The sequence below is a fragment of the Natrix helvetica genome (assembly GCF_964273705.1).
Source record: "Natrix helvetica genome assembly, chromosome: 6".
NCBI classification, from domain to species: domain Eukaryota; kingdom Metazoa; phylum Chordata; class Lepidosauria; order Squamata; family Natricidae; genus Natrix; species Natrix helvetica.
The window spans coordinates 30,535,128-30,556,339 of record NC_138553.1 but is presented as its reverse complement, the minus strand read 5'-3'; the positions used below and the strand labels follow the sequence as shown (position 1 = coordinate 30,556,339).

The window sequence follows — 21,212 nt, the reverse complement described above, 5'->3', positions numbered from 1 at the left end:
ATGTTCAGTATTCCTACATTAGCATAATTTTCAAGAATAACCTCCCGCTATGCCTGAAGAGAAAAGTTTTTGATCAGTGTGTGCTCTCTGTTCTAACATATGCCAGTGAAACACGGACACTAACCTCACAAGGTACCTGCGAGACCACCTACTGCCACCAGTAGCCTCCCACCGTCCAGTACGATCCCACAGAGTTGGCCTCCTCAGGGTGCCGTCGGCCAGACAGTGTCGGCTGGTGACCCCAGGGGGAGAGCCTTCTCTGTTGGAGCACCTTCCCTCTGGAATGAGCTGCCCCTGGAGCTTCGCATAATCCCTGACCTCCAGTCCTTCCGACGCGCCCTAAAAAGTTGGCTTTTCCAGCAAGCCGGCCTGGCCTGTTAATTTTAACTTATTTTAAATGTATTGTCTTTTAAATTCGGTTTGTTTTTGGATATGGATTTAATTTTTTTTTAACTTTTGGGATGTATGTTTTTTAATGTTGTACGCCGCCCTGAGTCCTTTTGGAGAAGGGCGGCATATAAATCCAAACAAACAAACAAACAAACAATCAGAACAAAAGCTACGAGTGGTACAAAGAGCCATGGGAAGATACATGCTCAGCATCACAAGAAAAGATGGAAAGACCTATACATGGATTAGAGAACAAACAAAAATATACAAAGTCATCAAAAAAGTAAAAGAATTGAAATGGAAATGGGTTGGTCACATAGCAAGAAAAACTGATGGCAGGTGGACTAAGGCATTCATAGAATGGATTCTACTTGATACACAAGCACCTACAAAAGAGACATAAAACAAGATGGAGTGATGACATCAGCTAGTATTGTGGACCCAATTGGCAAAGGAATGCTCAAGACCAGTTGGTTGGAAACATTCAGAAGAGCCCTTCGTCCCTCAGTAGATTGACAATAGTTAGAATGATGATGATGGAGGTGATGATGATGATGGTAATGATGATTCCCCCATTGTTCCACTTTGCTAGCCATACAAGCAGCAGCTTCTTCATGGCTCATTTTAGCTTCTTTCTAAGTGTGAAGGACTAGGAACAGGACACTTGGTCTTTCCCTCCAGTTTCCTACAAGCTTTTGCTCTTTGCTTTGTTCAAATGTTCAGTAACGTCAGTTTCTTCAGTCACCAAAAATTTTTTACCCTGCCCTATAATAACTACAATCTTATTTTCCTAAGCTTCAAGACCCAGAGACCTGATTTTTTCATTGATTCAGAGTGCTATTCAGAGTGGGGAAAGAAAAACCACATGATAATTAGCATGGCTTATTCGTGTTAATGCAAAATATCACCTGTATCAGTGGTTCTCAACCTGTGGTCTGCAGACTGGGGGGGAGGGGGTACAATGTTGTCACATGGGGTCCATAAAGGCTTGAAGAAATTTTACTATTTAAATCTTGAGTTAAGTCTGGGTGGTCCGTAGCCATAGTCTGCAGCCACAAAAGGTATTTAAAGGGGGTCCATAGTGAAGAAAAGGTTGAGAACCACTGATCTATATGATCCTGAATGTGTACTAATTTATTACAGTATCTGAATGAACAAAATTGATCACAGCATCTGGGTGGTTTTACAAGTGCCTAAAATATATTACAAATTAGAGATAGTTGGGGTAATGCGAGTACTATGGAAAACTTAAAAGTCGCTAACTTCCTAACTCTTATCAACACCTTGGAGCACACTTTTTAGGTGTCTTGGGGAAAAGATATTAAAATGGTATGCCTAAAAGGGGTCTGACTTAACACTCATAAGGGGGGGGATCCCAATTTTCTTATCAGCATAGTGTTAATAATAAAGATAACTGATTAGTTGAAGACACCAACTAGTTTCAAGACACCAACAATTTTCAAGGCATATTTTCCCACTTGTAGTTTGGTTCTAATTATTCTTAATTCTATAATAAGTATTCTACTGCAGATAAACCAACATAGCAATTTCATAAAAAAGACTGCAGACTAGCAAGAGACTTTACGCAACGTGGAGATTTTAGAGGGTTGTCTCAAATGCTAAAGTGGAAGTTTATAGTAATTAACAACAGGTGCATTTCAAGTGTACTTCAATGCCAAACAGATTTATGGCCTACTTGGTCTCACTAATTTCAACAGTTTATGCATCTATCTATCCAGCAAATTGAGAATTAGATAGTCATATTTAGATTAATAGGTTTGGGTGCATCAAACTCTGCATAGGAGCAAATTATACAAGCATATTTAACTCCTTTTGAGTTATTATTTGAACTTCCATGAAACACAACAGAACTTGCCACTGCAAGAATTAGCATAGATGGAGGAATATAAACTTTCTAAAAGGCTGAGAAGATATTTTCACACAACAGCTTCTTAAAACTGAACAATATATATTTCTAGTTTTTCCTAGTGGAACTCTTGTTTTTCCTAAAAGAATTTTGAGAAGCATATTCCAGACTCCAAATCTTTAAGTTTCCCTTCCCTTGAAGGTCCGGGTCTCAGGTTTTTTGCAGATCTACCATAAATAAATTCTGTAGCACTTTTCGTAAACTATCTAAGATTTTTGTGAATATATAAAATGTAGTTGTACCTCACTGCACTGTTAGTCAAGACAATGGTGATTAAGTGACATAAAATAGCACATATCAATTTCATTCTCTTTTAAATGGCACTGTTGAGTTTATTACTTCTCAATAATCTCAAAAGGAAAACGATTCAAACAATCAAAATTACAGTTATTAAATACTTACTTACTTACTGATTTTCTCCAGTAATCCATGTTTCATAAGTAGTGTTTTTTTAAGAAAAGCAAAAATGTATTGATTGTGGGAACAAAACTGAAAGGATTCAATATGAAAACTTTTCTAGGGAACAGAAGAAATTCTCACTAAATAGTCTGTTACACTGCAACAAGTTAACATTTTTATTCTTACCCACTTAACAGCCATTATTTTTATTTAGCTAATGGAGCTTTAATTCAGAGCAGTATCCTGTATTTTGTACCTTGATGCTCTTCAAGATAGCAATATCATTTCATAGATCCCTATTATCTATTTGATAGAATTATAGAAGTGCAACTTCTTTTCCTCACGAGACTGATTCACCTAAACTGGACAAAAATGTAAGGCATCTTTATTAATTATGTTTCTTTAGTGAATGTTAATTGCTTTGCATTTATTAGAAAAAAGTATATACTTCCAGATGTGACAAGGAATAACCCCTTTCTTCTATTCTCATTTTCTTTGCCTATATAAAACAATTATTTGCTCAATCTAAATCAGTCTGGGATCTTACAGATGTATTGAGAATGCAATCCCTAATTCCATTCATTCTATACACTTATAAAGAATGAAGAGAGCCAGTTTGGAATTAGTGTGAATATAGCAACATGTGCTTCACTGCTTGGACAAATTGTCTTATTTATATACAAATTATTTCAGAATATTAAGAATCCTATGAGTGAGCTTGTTAAATGTGTCTGGGGTGATGTTTATTAAAATTTTGATTAAGTACAAAATTTTGATTATACACTGATTTGGAGAAAGTGGATGATAGTGAATAGGCATGAATTATAGAATGCTTTGTATGACTATGGAGTTGAAAGAATAGCTCCTTATGATAAAAGTATGAATGAGAATAAATGGGATGCTTTCTGAAATTACCGTACTACAGAAGATGGGAAATTGATGGAGAAATTATAGGATATGGCAATATGCATGGAAATATAGTACTATAGTCTTGTTTCAAGGAATGAATGTCAGAGGAGCAAAAATGGTTGTATATAAAAAACATGTTCCTGCCAATTGTATAGTATAGTATGAAACTCAATGTTAGGTATGATAGGAAAATGTAAAGTTGGATACAATGGGATCAGTCAAATGAACTTTAATGATCAATGGGGTGATCGATTGCTCTCACATCCAGATGCAGTGGGAATGGGTTACTTAAGAAATATGTGTGATGAAACAAGAAAAGAGTAAGTCAAGAAGCCATGGGTGCTGGATGGGTTGAATACAAAGGTGAGTGAGCAGAACAAAATGCATTGATTGAGACAGCTTGATCATTTAAATAATAAAAACAGATGAAATCACAAAAGAAGATATATGCTGGAAGACTGGATGGCTGAAGAGGAGGGGAAGACTAAAAACTCATGATGTTTATGATCTCATCAAAAAGAGAAATTTAAAGAACCCAAAGTAATGTATGAAATTATATATGGAAATGATGTAAATCAGGGGTGTCCAAACTTGGGAACTTTAAGACTTGTGGACTTCAACTCCCAGAATTCCCCAGCCAGCCATGCTGGCTGGGGAATTCTGGGAGTTGAAGTCCACAAGTCTTAAAGTTCCCAAGTTTGGACACCCCTGAAAGTAATGACTGTAAGGATAGAAAGATATGGATAAGCATAGTAAATGGTGCTGGGGTAAACCAGATTTAGATTTCCTGCTTTATCTTCATTTCGTTTACTTTTCCCTCTGTGTGTTTGTGCTTAGAAAATGTTATTTATCCTGAAAGGGAATTGTGTGTTGGATATGCTTGTATGTTCTCTGAATGTAGCTGAAATCATAACAATTGCCATAAAAATATTGCAAGGTCTATACTAAGAAGTATAGATATCAGATTTATATAGCAGACCACATACTAAATTCATTTAGTATAAATATTTTTATTGTACATCACCCAGAATCATGTTCTGTGAGATGGGTGGCCATATAAATATGATCAATAAATATTGAATCAATAGCAGCATAGCTTTTGATGAGCCTAAAAATTGGGAATCTAAATGACTAAAGTGACATATTTTAAAAAGGCCATAAAGATAAAAATAGTTGTTCAGATACATAATTCAAATTATGGCTTATTTTCCACAAATAATTAAAGTCTAGTATTTCTTGACTACATGACCATGGATTGCAATAAGGAAGTCACAATCAAATTTTTCTTCATTTAAAAATCCCCACACGTGTATCCATACAGGAAGTAAACATTCTGGGCTAAAGGCTAGGCTCTTTGTGTAGTTATTTTGCTACATATGAAGACTTCCTGGGATGAACAAACTTTCCATTCTGTTACTCGATCTACAATCTAAGATAGATCTGGTTAACTTCAGATTTACTACTTGATCTTTTGTTTTCAAGAATGAGATTGAAGGGCCCAACTGGACAAAACTAAAAACCAAAAATATTATTTTGAGGTGTTCCAATTTCTACTTTAAAATTTTTAACCCTTATTTCATAACTATTGTTTTGAATGGCTATTCACAGAAAAAGGTAAGATGGAAACAATTCTTTTAATTGGTTGAGAGGCCAGTGTTTTCTAGACTTCTCATAATCTTTTATTCTGGTTTTCTGAATCAATATTGGAGATCATTTTCATAATTTTTACATCACTCTTGAGATTTAAAGAGACAATTACTTTTGTCCCACTAATTATATTTCCAAATGAGTCACTGTTCTGAGCATCATTTCTGACCAGAAAGTATCAAGGTCAGGCCATTAATTCAGAAAGAGTGTAAACCATGTAGTAAATCATGCAGAAAGGCAGACCCATTTTAGAGGGCTTTCTAGGGGCTCTGATTAACAGGAGAAGCATTTCCATTCTCACTCCAAAAAAAGTAGCCTTCCTAGTCCTTCAAGTAGTCCCCCTGTAGACAAAAAGATGCTTAAGAATCACTAGAGTAAAAATGAATCTAGGGCTCTCTATGTTAAGTCACAACAGAACATTTTCACTAAATGCTTTATTTGTTGCATGTATCATTAAGGCAATGTTTCACCTGCTCTGAATTTTCATGCTAGAGAGCTATTAAAAATGCAGGAGGAGCCCATGAAGAGATGGCACTGATATGCTCAACAGAACTTCATGGATTTTTTAAATGAATGGGCTCTTGCTGTAGGCCATGCTAAACTCACGAAGGGATAGGAGATTAAAAAGTAATGCTAGCCAGTGAACCCCTAGCAGAGCTGGAAGTAGTACTAAAGTGCTTCCAGAAGGGTTCCTAGCAGTTCCAAAGATATTGTGTAATTATTGTGCAATAATTCTCCCTTTTCTGTGATGAAGGTTATCTGCATCTCCTGACAATTCCATCAAGGAGGTGAGTTAATTTTATAATAAATATCTTAAGTATCTGCACTATCACCCAAGAAAAATGAGGCATTAGAGGTACATAAACCTAATAGACGTCTTCTGTGAAGTCAGGTTTTTGATCTACCTCACAAATTTCTATTTGCTCTGCTTAGCAGCAGCTGTTCCTCCCATAATACCTATAAAAAGGTTTTTATAAATAACTTCTGATTTCCCCATTATATTTAATGTCACATTTTATGTCTGCCTTGTCCTAACGAATTATGGAAAATAAACATCATTTTTTCCTTATTTAATTCTCAAAACTATCCTGTATTAAACCAAAATGCAGAGACAGCGAGCAATACCTAAGGAATGCCTGCTTCAAACAATGCAGTCAACTACAAACTACTAATTACAGCATAATATGCAGTATAGTAAGGTTATGCTTCTGTATCAGGAGAACTTAGACAATGATATTGATTAAACCATAGTTGTTTGTAAGTAATGATCGTAAGAACATGACCAATGATTAAAATCAAGTGATCTACCCATTCAAAATACAAGCCTTCCATTTATTACATCACATTATTTCTTCACCCCTTCACTGTAATCTGAAATTCCTCAATACAAGTATTTTAGTACAGAGATAAGAGTAGGAGACAATGACTTAACTTTGACCAGTGTCTTATAATATCTTATGTATATACTTATCTTAGAGTAAATCCTACTGAATTCAGTATGTATTGAGGCCACCTTCATGCTAAATCACACAGTGGTACTTTTGGTTATGACTTAATGTCTTGTGTGAACCCACCCCAGGTGCAGACATACAGCATAATTATAAGCTTGCATCAATTTTCCAACAAAAGTAGGTTGTTTCAGAAGTATCAATCTTAAAGGAACATGATATTTTCATTGCCTTGCTTCATAGGTCCTGCAGAAACCACTACTATTTATTTATAAAATTAGCCTTTAATAATGAAGGTGGGGGGAAAAGGGGGGGGGTGCTTTCAATGCTAACAAGAGCACCATAGCATAGTTTTGGACTACAATCAATACAAAACTGCCAGTCACTTAAAGAGTTACAGATATTCCAAGTTATAAATAGTCAAATGCTTGGGGAAATAAAGAACTTCACAGAGAAGGGAATTGCAAAATGGGCACCAAGTGAGTCTGCTTAATAAGGATTTCTCCAAGTGAGGCATGGCTACACTAATAGTTATGCGCCTATGGAGTTACACACCTTATAGTAGGGACACATGATTGGGGTGGGGTGGGGGAAACCTCAATGAGGCACACAGCTTTAAAATTAATGATAAAAAGAAGTGGCTTCAAACCAGTTGGGATATGATCCCACAGCCAGATCCCTGTTAACATGATTATTCCCATACATACACCTGAATGTACTTTTGCTGTTGTTTTGTGCTTACCTTTGGCTGCAGACATAAGAAGAGAATCATGTGGTCCCTACTATCAAAGGTACAAATGCAGAAGATATATTGCGAAGGAAAATTGACTCTCTTTAGTGCATTTGATCTAACCCAGAGATTGCTCCTCACCTTCAGCTTTCTCAACAATCCCCCACTGTGGTTTTCCCACAGCTATGTTAAGATTTTATAGGCTCTACCTCTTCCTCAAAGTATTTCTATGCTAGCTGGGTCAAATTGAAACAATGTACCAAAAAACTTGCTTTAGAGTAAACAATCTAGCCTCATGTCTTGGTAACTTGAGTAAGCATTTATTAGCAAACACTGCTCCATTTGATTTCAATGGAAACTATTTGAGGTGCTTGCAGCTTACTGGTATTCAGCTTAGTCAACCCTATTCATACCTCCCTTCAGCCTCTTATACCCTACTCATACCTCCCTTAATCCATCATAAGATTGGGAAGGAAGCTGAAGAAATACTTTAAATGTAATGCATACTATTCTCCAGGAAGAGTAGAGCCAAACATCTATTGAGCACTGATTGTTCTATCTCTTGCTTACCACTTAATGTTCAACTTCATAAAAGTGAAAGACGTTGCTATCAGGTTATGTGATGCTCATTATTTGCTAAAAACTATATTTTGAAAATATCAAAATACAACCCTTGGATAACTACAACAATGCAAGAGAGGTAACTTTAGGATAAAAAATATGTTGATGTTCCCCAGATGAGTATGGTTTGTCCATCAAACAAATGCCAACTTGTCCAATTGGATGCCTTCCATATATTTTTGGTCTTTCAACTTCCAATTAGCTATCACACTCACTAGTGAGGACATAAGTACATATGAGGAAGAGAAATTCCTCAATACAAGTATTTTAGTACAGAGATAAGAGTAGGAGACAATGACTTAACTTTGAGTCATTGGGTATATCCCATACTCTGCAACAGAATAGCCAGGTAAGAAAATGAGCCAAAGCAAGTTGTTTATTCCTACAAAGATCAAATATCTACAAGGATCAGTGTAGGAGTAGAGAAAGACTTCCAATGTTTTAATATTCCTTTCTCAAATCTATCTTCTGAAGTCAAAAAGCTACTGTAATTGCATGAGCAGTTTTGTTTCCACTTCTTTTAGGATTACTATTTTCCCCTCACACTGAGCCTTCTGCATTTTGTACTAGGACAGAACTTCAGCTACATGACAAACAGAAATTCAGCAGCTGAAGCTTTGCTCAAAATGGAGCAAAGTTGGGGGGGGGGGGGTTAAATGAACAAGATTTTGTTCGACCGATAATTGCGGAAAGAATAGATATCCTGTCAGAAGAAGTTGCTCACATCATTCAGTATGTTGTGTGTAATCACCAGCCATTTTAATCACCCTTTCTCTCTTGGTGCTTTGTGGGTGCTTTGTGTATACAGCACAGCATAGGAATATATTGCAACTTGTTAGACAAGGATATATTTAGAAAATCCTATAAATACATAGAATTGTATAATTACAACATAAACATGTTTAGGAAAAAAACAATTCTTAGGCATGCACAAGGCAACAATTTGCTGATCTTCTAACCAGAAGAAATATGCAGCTACTTGGAGACCCCAACTCTTGACAAATTTGATGTGATTTTTGGTCTTACACTTGATAAGTTAATCATATTTTTATGCATATGCACATCTAAATTATCTGATCTCAAATCATCCTCAACTCCATCGCAGGCTATATCATGCAGTCTCTAAAAAATATTTTTGACATTTTCTTTGAGGAAGGCTGTAAAGTAAATGAAGATTGCTCAGAGGAGACCATAGCATTTAAAGTAGGCCAGGTTTCTGTCGCCTCAGTGAAACATGATTGATGTCCAAGCAGCTGCTTCTAATACAATCTGAGAAAAATCTGACTTGCCCACAAGCAGAGATGGCACTAGCAGAACAACTGGCCTCTGTCATGTTTCCTTTATATTTAAAGAATCCACACTAGGGGGTGTACAGTATAAGAGCATCCAAGCTGGAAAGGATACTCTACTTTGCAAGCAAATCACCTTGACTAAAGAAATACAGATAGTAATTTGGTAGTGTTCCCATGGCCTGTGACAGTCTTAGGCACCATTCCAAATCTACTGTTCATCAGCTTTCACTGCAGAAACTCAAGGATTCTCGGAGGGCATCAAGAAGGGAAAAGGCATAGACTTTTCCTCCTTGACTGTCTCACCAAAAGTAACTGTCTTACTCAGTTGGCAATAAGATCCTACTGCACTCTTCTTCCCCTGCTCTAGTTGCTTAGAGATTTGTAGATGATGCTAATAAATCTATGATTTTGTTTGTTATGTTTTAATTCATCATGAACTCTGGAACTCTGGTTTTGCAAGTTTTTGAAGCAATGCCAGACCTGCTTGTCCCAAGATTACTAGAATAAAAAAAAGAAAATGTGTATTCAGGCAAATGATATTCGTACTTTCCTATTTCTATATCTGCCACGTCAAGGAGGAAGGGGTGTGCGATATACTATTTATTTTCAAATCTGGTCCTAGATTTTTGGCCGATATAAATCTTCCCATACATTGTCATATCAGGCAGAATTGGTATGATAGCTAAAATGTTGTTCTTCCCAAATAGAAAAAGCAGTAACAATGGAAATACTTTCATGAGGAAGTTCCAGGTAACATGAGATCATGTCTCAAAATAAATGCTAAGGGTGTGGCATGGACATTTCATGGAGTGAGGGTGTGGCTAGAAAGCGATTTGGTGCCAGGTCCCCATGATCCCGAGTTCATTGCTAGGAAAGTGATTAGTATTGGTGGCTGAGTCAGTTTTGCTCCTATGTACAAATATAGTAATGCTATGGTGGACTTTCCAAATAACTATGTTTCTTCCATTGTTAACTAGAATTGAAATTACATAAAAGTAAACTAAATGGCAACATTTAATTCACCTTGGCTGATCTCAAAAATGCTATGCAGGTTTAGATATATTCAATACCTGGGTGGGAAAACACCAGCAATCCCAAATCTGTAAAATAGATTAAGAAAAAGAAAGAAAGAAAGAAAGAAAGAAAGAAAGAAAGAAAGAAAGAAAGAAAGAAAGAAAGAAAGAAGAAAAGCAAATTTTCCTAGAAAGTAAAGGTCACTGTAGACATTGTTAAGAAAATGTAATGAATATGGCCATTAGATTACAAGGAATCATAGGACTTGAGGGAGTTTTGGTTAATTAAGTTCTGGTCCGTTTATACAGTCATCAAATGATTGAGCTATCAAGTGGTAACTGGCATATGTTTCAATCTAACGTCATCAGAAATATTTTTTTTTCATTTGCTATTATCACTCTCACTCATGCTTTTTAAATGTTGGAATAGTTGTGTCCTAGTCATTAGTAACTTATTTCTGTGAGACATATCAACTTAGAAACCAACCCAGAAATTGGCCTTCTTCATCATAAAGCTTCCCAGATGTGTAGGTTATTCTGTAAATTGCTAGCCTTGCATGTCTGAAAAGTGACTGATTGGCAAAAGCTGTCAGACATTTGTCAAGCAGAGTCCTGGTACAGAACTGTCATGAACTCATTAGCTCCCTTAGGCATGTCACCACCAACCTCAACTCTCATCTATTATATGGAAATAATAGTAATCTAATTCCTGGAGCTGCTTTTACTGAAAGAACTATGTGAGGTACTAGGAACATACAGTACAAATTATCTGGACAACTCTGCTAATCATTTGAGCTTTATTTTTTGAGCTATTCACTTCTTAAAAGTTTTACTAGGCCTTCATGAGATGATAAAAGGCTATTTTCAATGTGACTCAAATTACTTCCACAGACAGTCCCAGAAGAAAACAAGTAGTCCATTTTTTTCTCTCTTCCATCCCTCCTCCTTGTTTGGTCTCTCTTTCTCCATGCTGCCTAAATAAGTCTATAGCTGCAGCACACACTCAGCTTCCTGACTGCAACACCTTTGCTGTGCTAGTGCAGACAATCACATGTCCCAGGCAGAAGCTGCACAATATGACAGGTACTTTGGCAGAATCAAAAAGTAGACAAGCCAACTCTAAAGTATTACCAATGACCTTATAGACCAGGAAAGACACACAAGCCTGACTATTAAAAACTGTTCCTGTTTTTTTTAAGAAAAGGATAAGTGGGTAGGAGAGGACAGTCTCTGTGCCTGTTTATTCTGGGATTGAACCAACTCTGAACACTTATTTGCTGCCTACCAAATACTGCAGACTGGACACAAATGCATCATGAGTGGCATCCCGGCACAGGGAAGTTAGGAGCAAACAGGCCCTTTCTGCAGTGTTGATGGCAACCTTCCTTGGGAATTTGTGTCTTTCCAAAGGGGGAAGGTAAATCAGGAGACGTTTGTAATCAATCTTGGCTTTCCCGTTCATGAAGTTCCCAAATTCAGCCTGCTTTGACTAGCCAGGCAGCTGCAGGGAAATCAGGGATCATCTGGAGATTTAGAGATGTTATCACAGGCACATGTTATACACAACTGTTTTGGTCGTTCAATACCGACAAGAAAGGGAAAGCAGGGTGGGTGGGGGGATTCTTCACTAGATCTCTAGGAGAGCCTTCTTCACTTGGCATCTTTCGGAATGAATTGGGGCGAAAACACCACTATTCTTGGCCAACCACAAGGCCACAAAGGCTGCCGTCCATTACCGAAAGTCCCAAGTAGAAGAAAAAGCCAGGCTAGGAGCACCCATCCTCCAAATGCCTAAGCTTCAACGAACTGGCCAATTTGGAGCAATCCCTTTCCACTTTCCCTGCCCAGCATCTCCACATCTCCGGGACTCTCCTCCCAGGAAGCCCTCGGTTCTCCATCCCTTTCCATAATCAAACACAAAGAAGGTGGGGAAGGGGAGCCGGGATCGCCTCGGTAGGAAGGGGCGCCTAAGGAAGAGGGCAAGGGAAGGGAGCCAGCAAGTGAGGGGGGGGGCGAGGGAAGGCCCGAGGGGGTGGGAAGCAAGGCACGAAATGGAAATAGAAGACAAAAGGGAAAATGGATGGGAAGGTGGTGGGCAAAGGTGACAGGAGGGGGAGACGAGGGGCCGGAGGAGTCAGAAAAGGGGGAATAAGGGGCAAGGCTGGGATTAGCCGTTGGGAGGGAATGAAAGCGGAGGGTCCCTTCCCCGGGAGGGTGGGGGGGGGTGCTGAGCCTTCTCGCACTCACCCATCGCCCGTTGTCTTTCAGCAGCAGCAGCGGCGGCGGCGGCGGCGGCTCCTCTGCCTCCAGGGCCCCCGGTGGAGAGATGTGGGGATCCTCCGCGACGTCTCGCCCCATTCCTGATTCTGGCAACCACGGCCGCCCCCCGGCATGGCTCAGCCCGGGTGAGAGCCCGCCACCTCCCGCCCTCCGCGCCAGCAGCAGCAGCAGCGCAGCCTCTGCAGGGGTGGGAGGGGGCGAGCCAGCCACAAACGGGGGGTGCGGAGGGTAGCGCCGGCGGCGGCGCAGCAAGCGGGGCGTCCAAGACTGCCGGGGATCGCAGCCGCGGGGTGGAGGGGGGGGGGAACCGCTTTCTGCAGAAAAAAATAACGAAATCTTCTAATGCTAATACTGATGGTGGTGATAATAATGGTGATAATAATATGAGGAAAGCTCCTCCTCCGTCTCCTCCCCCTCCTCCTCCTGGAAGCCTTGCACCATCCAAAGAGGGGAGCCCGGTGCTAACGGGATAGAGGAATCGGCGATCGGGAGAGAGCTTCGGTTTCCCTCCCTTGGCTGTGGCGCGCCTGGCAGGTCAGCCGGCTGCTGCCTAAACTGCGGCAGTCATTCAAAGCCGTGCGTGCGAGCGGAGCCCTCCCTCCCTCTCTTCCACCCCCCGCTGCCCATCTCTCGCTCGGCCCCCGAGGCGCCTTCCCAGTCCCCGGCTGCCTTTCCCACCACCTCCCTCCCGCCCTTCCTCGGTTTAAAAATATCCCGATGGTTCCCCCCACCCTCCTCCTCCAGACGCAACGCAGGGTGAGGGGGGCGGGGGCGGGGGAAGGAGCTTCTGGAACAGCCCGGGGAAAGGGGGAGCGGAGGGAGGGGGATTAAGTCATCCCAGCATCATTCTGACCATCCGAGAGGCAGGCAGGTTAGTGCGAGCGCGTGTCTCCCCCTCTCTCCTCCTCTCTCCTCCCGCCCCCCGGCCGCCTTTAATCGTGAAAGCGCCCCCTCCCAGTTCCCAAGAAGGAAACATCGCAAATGGAGGGATCTTGGAGCTCGGGGAGAAAGCTCCAGGCTTTGCTGCTGGAAACCAGCCCTCTTCCCCTGCTCTACCTCCGCAATGGAAAGGAATACAAAGGAACGCCTTGTGGTCAGACGCCGGCGGGGGGCGGGGGGCGAGGTAGAAGGAGGAGACTGGTGGGCTCTGAAAGTGTCTGAAGTGGGCGACCACTTTGGAAGAATTTTTTTTAAAAAAAAATAGCCCCGAGGAAGCAAAAGGAAGGAGGTCAAGATTTTGCCTTCCCCAAACACCTGAAAGGTGCAATGCAGGAGAGGCTTCCGGGCACCAAAATCAGAAATGGGTAGATCTGCATTCCTGTTGATTTCAATACACACGTGTACTATACTCATCTGAATGCAAAGTCAGGCCATGGTTCCCCTCTGCAGTTGGGATTCCCGGCATTACCAACTGTGAAGGGTATTTGAGGGATTTTCCCAATAGGCCATTCCTATTTCTCAGGGTGATAAACCTGCATCTTTTGCCTTTCTAAGCTGGAAATCCAAACGTTTTCCCTACAAAATAGATTTTTAAAATTTTTTTTAGGAATGTAATGTAAACACTGCGCCCTCCATACGCACACACACACTGTTCTCAAACTGCATAACTTTACATCACTACGAAAATAACCCTCTGACCCAGTTATTGTGGGCGATCCCACAACCACATAAGAATGCTGTGTGGAAAGGCATGGGAAAGTCTTAGGGTAGGACCTTTAGGGCAATGCTTGTGACATCCCCCGAGAGCAAACAGCTACTTTCCCACAGTGCTTCTGTTTTCGATGCAGATTTCCTTTGAGAAGCATCTCTGCTCTATCTTCAACTGTCCTTTGAAACCCATGGACAGAGAGTCCCTGAACTACAGGTGGATCCTTCCTGCCATTTCCTCCTATCCCTAGGAATCAGGAAATGTCAGCGTTCAGTCAGCAGAAGTTAAGAAGTGCAAATAACAGGATGACTGCAGATGATGTTTATTTGTCACCCCGCTCGTTCTTTTAAAATCAATGACAATGACAAATGAGCTCTAACCTCAGCAACTGCTGCAAATGAGTGACAGTGCTGGCAATGAATCCAGTTTGATCCTCATGGTTGGCAGCACCCAGAAACAGCCAGAATGCAGTAGACAAAATGCTTCCCCCATCCACTGGCATGTAATAAAAACAGTGATAACTACAGCCACATACAACCACGTGTCAGCAAAAGCAGTGGAAAACTTTTGAAGCGCACAACAGTGACAGTACCAACAACACACAGCTGGCAGAGTGCAGTTCTCTTTCCAAGTTTAAATCAACCATCTGTGAAGCACAGAGTTGTTTTTTAAACACAAATCTCATGGTCTTCCAAAAGAAACTAAGCCTCAGCGATACAATGCTTTTTCAAAAAAAAAAGCTATACCTCTGTTGGTAAGGAACCTACGAAGATATACAGATTAGTGGCTCTACACTTATCAAATGCCCAGTTTTCAGATGTGGCTCAGTAAAATAAAGACAAAGTCCTGGTGTTTGCCTTGATAAGTTATCTAGGATCTTAAGCTAGCTAAGCTATTTTAAATGCCTTTATTCAGCTGAATAAAGGCATTTAAGCAAATGGGAACCCTGAACAGAATATGAGACATACTGTATAGTTATACATTTTCTTTGCTATCACTTTGTCACATAAGATAAGTGGGTACCCAGTAGGTAAGATAAAGAAGTGTAGAAATAGCCAAGTATGCCCTTCGTGGCTTTGGGCGTTTCCTCTGGGATTTTCCAGGGCCCCAAAGGACTCCTGAGGTAATGTAATTGCACCATCTGAATATATGTTCCCCCAAGGCAATTATTAGGTTCCTCATCAATGCAATCTTTCCAGCATCCCACACCACACTGGTCATAGAGGTAAAATCCTAGCAAAGAGAAGGGAGAGGTGTACCCACAATTGCCTAAAGTGGCCAATGGGAGCTGGCCACTTTATTCCCAAGCAATTAGGCCATCCATGAAGGATTCTAGCTTGTACCCATGGTAAAAAAAGAAGAAGAAGAAGAAGACGTATCTGACTGGGGAATCCTGGGAATTAAAGTCCAGATACCTTAAAGTTGCCAAGGTTTAGAATTACTGTTTTAGAGGTATTTGCTACAAGAAAGGATAGATGTCAAGGCAGAATGTTTTCTTAACAGGGCTGAATGCTGCCAGTGTGAAGAAATAGCTCAATCTCAGCTTCCTTTTGTATTCAGAAAGTGTAAAAAGTTGCAAAACATACCAACATAAATGAACATAGGGTGTGGGTAGGGAAATTAACTCTATGACTTGATAAGTCTGCCAAAATATGAAAAGCATTACATAACTTGATACAGAAGCTAATAAAATAATGATTTCAAAATCTGCCTACAGATTCTGCTTCCTCTCCGATGTATCCCTTGCAATAAATGCCAGTAAGGGGGAATATTTGTAGCTCAAGGTTGAAATGAAGGGTGCTCTCTGAGCTTGTTAGTTTTCTTGCAGAGGTTTCATTACCCAGCTAGATAACATAATCAGTGCTAGTATTAGTAAATCTTTACATTCTTTAGAGCCCTTTATAACTTGGAACAATAAAGAAGATTAAATACTTGCATACATGCATACATACATATACACACACTAATTGGTCAGGTAAATACACTCCTGGGCTAAGAAGCATATGCTACAATGCACCTAGCTCTCACAAAGAAATGGGAGTTTTAAAGAAAAAATCCTCCTGAACACTTTAAAGAAGGAAGCATTTCATATTCAGTGCTTCTGTTTCACCAGTAAATGCAAAGTTAAAGGAGATGATCCAGTGACTCCCACATAAAATATGTGCAATGTTTATTGTATTGTCTTTGTGAAAAACAACCCCACAATCCACAAGCCAACGAGGAAGAGGTACATCCATGCTGAGCTATATATGTTCTAGAGCAATTCCTATCCTTGCCAATAAATAACTTACAGTTTCAGCCTTGGAAACTTGTACTCTCACTGGACAGGTCTATGGAGATTCTCAGTCATCCAAGTCATGGTTTTCCCACAGGTGCTTTTCAAAAGGCAACTGAAAAGAAAGAAAGTCCAGTTGCCTTTTGAAAAGCACCTTTGGGTCTCACTGGCATGTTTTCAGGGAAATTTACCTTGATTGCAAAAGCAGCATATAAATTGCACTTTCATAATCATCATGGAGTCCTTGTCTTTCTAACATTGCATTGCGGTATATTATTTATATTAGGTGTTAAGAAACAATAGTCGGGACCAAGAATGGTGCAGAAGTATTAAATGTCCTGGTTTAAAATGATCAAAACCACAAGGGTTCAAGCAAAGAGAGCATAACATGCTTGTGGTGAGTTTCAGGAATTTCTTGGAAATCACAGTTCACAGGAACATCTAGCAACAGGGCCAAGTGAGATAAGCTTGCCAACAAACCAAAATTATGGGACTGAGGTACAACAAAAGGATAGCAGCATTTAGCCACTACTGTTCGGCTTGATGTTCAGAAAGCAGAATGATCTGAAAGCTTCCGCCTTAGTTTGTGTAAGTAGAAAAGGCAACGATTTGTTCAAGCAAAATAACCCCCAGGTCACAAAGAATAATTAATCACACCCCAACCCCACCCCAGATGCTCTGCGGGGAGCTTATTGTGTACTCGGTATTTCAAAAATAGAAAATTGACAATTCAATGTTTTCTTTGTATTCGGGGATTATGTGTAGTTTATGACATGAAGAGAAAAGCAGTGAAATGTAATCATAATAAATAGGAGACGGGGGCTCCATGCCTTTTATAGCAACAGAAAGAATAGAGGCAGATGGTAGTTGAGGAATAAGCTCTTCTGAAAAAAAGCATAAAGGATGCATACTTATATACTTATCATTCTAAATAAATCATTTTTGTTATTGTCTAACTGAAAGGCCATTTTATAAAAATCTGAGGACTGCACTCAGGATTTCCAGCAGCTACACACAGTCCTGAGACTTACAATTGTGATCTGTTCAACCCTTTGTTCAATGGACAATCTGCCATTCCAAACTGAATATACAACCTCCTCAACAAGAAATATTATCTTCTGGTTATTTATTTATGTATTACTGTAAGAAAAGAGAGCTAATCGTTTTCCACAGCATTCTATTCTACTGTACTCATACTTTGGCAAAACCTGAATTGTTTGACATTTCCCCCCAATGTTTTTAACAGCAATGATTTGAACGGATATCATTTGTTTTTGGTTTAGGGGGATTGGTACTTTTGGTTAACATTTTATAACATTTTTTTCAAATGAAGGGAATATTGCTTGTTTGTTGTTGATGTTTTGGTGTGCTGCTGAATTAAGGGTGCTCTAAGACAGCTCATGCTTAAAGATTTTTAAAATGATATTAAAAGAATCTTATTTAGAATTTGCTTCCTTGTACCAATAATGTAATTATTAGAGATTTGTAGATAATATAATAATGTTGTTACTAATTGCCAGGTTTCGATTACCCTTCCAATTCACCCATAATGACCAACTGACAGAGAAGTGTGTATACATGCACAGAATCTACCAAACAATGCAAAGTTCTTTTTATTATCATTTGCTCTCTAACAGTTCACATATGGCAAGAGTGACATCTTTTATATAGGATTGCTCGTAATAAGGACCTTGTCAAAAGGTCTCCCTCTTTGGCTTTTACTGACAGCACCAGTTCACCAACAGTATCAATGTGTTGTGCTAAATAGCCTTTGAAGTAGAAGTCAAGAAGGTTCTTTAATCAAAGATTGATACATGTATTACATGCTAGTTGAGCATGTGTCCTACCAGAGCTGATCAACACTTCAAACATTCCTTGACAGCCACAATCGATGAAATAGCAAAATCTTTTGTAGGATTTGTAGGATTTTTGTCAGAACAATATGACATTTACCTTGATTACATTAGAGCAGGGGTATCAAACTCAGGCTCGGGGGTGGCTCCAGCCCACAGGGTGCTTAGATCTGGCCCCAGGGCTACCCTGGAAACAGCGAAGGACCAGCCTGCAGCGCCTCTGCCAGCAAAAATGGAGCTCGGGAGGGCCATGTGCTCCATTTTTGTTGGCAGAGGGTTGCAGGAGGCTGCCCTAGCCGAAAACAGAACTCATGAGGGCTACACACAGATGGGGGGGGTGAGCTCTGTTTTCACTGGCAGGGGGTTGCAGGAGGCCATCACAGCCAAAAACAGAGCTCGGGAGCCCATTTTCACTGACAGAGTGCTCGAGCTACCATAGGCGCCCACCCTGACGAGTGACGTCAAGTTGGCCATGCCCACCCTGGCCATGCCCACCCTGGCCCCCAAGGTCAAACACAACCCTGATGCGGCCCTCAGTGAAATCGAGTTTGACACCCCTGCATTAGAGGAAAGGTAGAATAAACTTTCATATTGTTAGCGAAGATATGTTGTCAAACTGGCAGCTCCTTTACAGGAAAAATGAAATTATCAAAAAAGCTAAAGAGGGAGTATGTTATGCAGAACATACAAAAACCCTTTGCTGAACAGTTTAGTTTAAAGGACATCATAAGTACAATTCAATAAGGATTAGACATCTAAGTAGCTACAAAAGGCTGACAAAGTATTGGAAAAACAAGGTTGAATAGAGTTTCCTAGAAAAAATAAATTCCAAGGCCAGAGTAAGGTATTTGGGAGCACAATACAATTCACAAAATCTCAAATTAACATTGCAGATAAATTCCTGCAAAATGAGACAAAGTAATTATTCAAAATGGAATAGTTGCAGAACCAGTACTAAAGAACATAGCTCTACCTACAATAAATAAATAGGGTGTAAAATATACATACTTTCTTCCTTTATTTCAAAAACGTCAACTCTTTTTATTTAGAGAGAGGGAGAGGAAGATTGTCCTTGGCAGACAAAGAGAAACTGCTTTTGTTTCTGAAATGATACTTCCTTTTCTACCTGCTCTATGATGAGTTATCAGATCCAGTATTAGGTAATAAGACCTGTGGGCTAAGAGTGCAATGTCACAGCTATCATGCCCTTCCAGAGATACAATGCCTTTCTCAAAAATCAATGGAGAAGGCACTTCTTTTGCCTTTGCAAAAAGTATATTCAAAGCTCTGTGCTGTTTTCTTCGTGTTATGTTGTTTCTTCCTCTTTTACCTTTTCTGAATGAGCATCAAATAAATATTTCCTGCCTATAGTCTTACACAGTTCTACAAAAGAGATGTAGCAATTGCTTCCCTTTCAATCACACAAAGAAAAGGGAACAGCAAAATATCAAGGCCCCACTACAGAACTGTCTTACTTGTGTATTCCCTGTTTTAAACTGCAACCAATAAAAAGGTAAAGGTTCCCCTCGCACATATGTGCTCGTCGTTCCCGACTCTAGGGGACAGTGCTCATCTCCATTTCAAAGCCAAGGAGCCAGTGCTATCAGAAGACATCTCTGTGGTCATGTGGCTGGCATAATTAAATGCCGAAGGCACATGGAACACTGTTACCTTCCCACCAAAGGTGGTCCCTTTTTTCTACTTGCATTTTTACGTGCTTTTGAACTGCTAGGTTGGCAGAGGCTGGGACAAGTAATGGAAGCTCACTCCGTTACGCGGTGCTATGGATTTGAACCGCCGAACTGCCTGCCTTTCTGATTGACAAGCTCAACGTCTTAGCCACTGAGCCACTGTGTCCCTTTAAACCATTAAACTTACTCAAAAGCCTTTGGGGAGGAGCTTTGCTAAAAGCTTTTGAAAGTCCAAACATACCAATATTTGTGGATCTGGGTTGCGTCTTTAAATACCTGTTCCACTCTTCAAATAACACACCTTTCTCTTTCTCTATCTCCCTCCTCAGGCGTTTTAGGCACTAAATGGGATGAGAGGAGAGGAACATCTCAACTGCACCTGCTGGACTCATGAGAGTGCCATTCCTCAGTCCCAAGCAAGTGGGGGGGGGCAGCTGGGGGAGCAGAGTAGCATGTCTCTCTCAGTCCATTCTCCCAGGTCCCCTTCAATCTTGACAGTAAGAAGGGGTGCCTGGCCTGGACAGCGGGGTGGTATTGTACCGGTTTAGACCGGATTGCCCGAACTGGTAGCGGAAGTTGTGGGTGGCTCTGCCCACTCGCCCCCTGTTCTACGGCATCCCATTTAGGCCCTTTTTTCACCAAAGTGCATGCACAGAGAGCTGTGCGCATTCACAGAGGCTGTGTGCATGCACGCACGCTCACATTTGCGAACCGGTAGGGAAGGTAAGTGAATTCCACCCCTGGTGGCAGGCTTAATTATGGACATCCAGTCCATCCAGCAAGAAGACAGCATTCCTGCTCATTGTGCCTTGGTGATGGATGCCAGAGTAGGCTGTTTGTTTGTGTCATGTTTCAGACTACAGCGACCTTCACTAAAACTCACAACCTACTGCCTGACTGCTCTTCTGATGCCTACCTCATGCATTCAAATTGTACAGGAACAGAAGTAACATTGTGCGTAATTGCTGGTGGAACCTGGAATCAAGCAAGCACAACAGTTCAACATCAGCAACAGGCCGAGGGAGGGTCAAGTTTTTACAGGTTCAGTTCACCCATGAACCCTACCATGAACTTCCACTTTGGTACAGA

At 40.5% G+C, this 21,212-nt stretch overlaps 1 protein-coding gene across 6 annotated transcripts in view; it reads right to left on the bottom strand.

Moving 5' to 3' along the window:
- Positions 1-13,127, bottom strand: part of MGAT3 (beta-1,4-mannosyl-glycoprotein 4-beta-N-acetylglucosaminyltransferase) — a 49,208-nt gene extending 36,081 nt beyond the window's left edge. Inside the window, exon 1 of one of the 6 annotated variants that reach the window (XM_081958553.1) lies at positions 12,624-13,127. The gene's annotated coding sequence lies outside the window, so the exon portion shown is untranslated. Of the gene's footprint in view, positions 1-7,462; positions 7,857-12,623 lie in introns of those variants that run through there. The other 5 variants (XM_081958552.1, XM_081958549.1, XM_081958550.1 and 2 more) reach the window with 5 other exon arrangements.
- Positions 13,128-21,212: the final 8,085 nt, after the last annotated feature.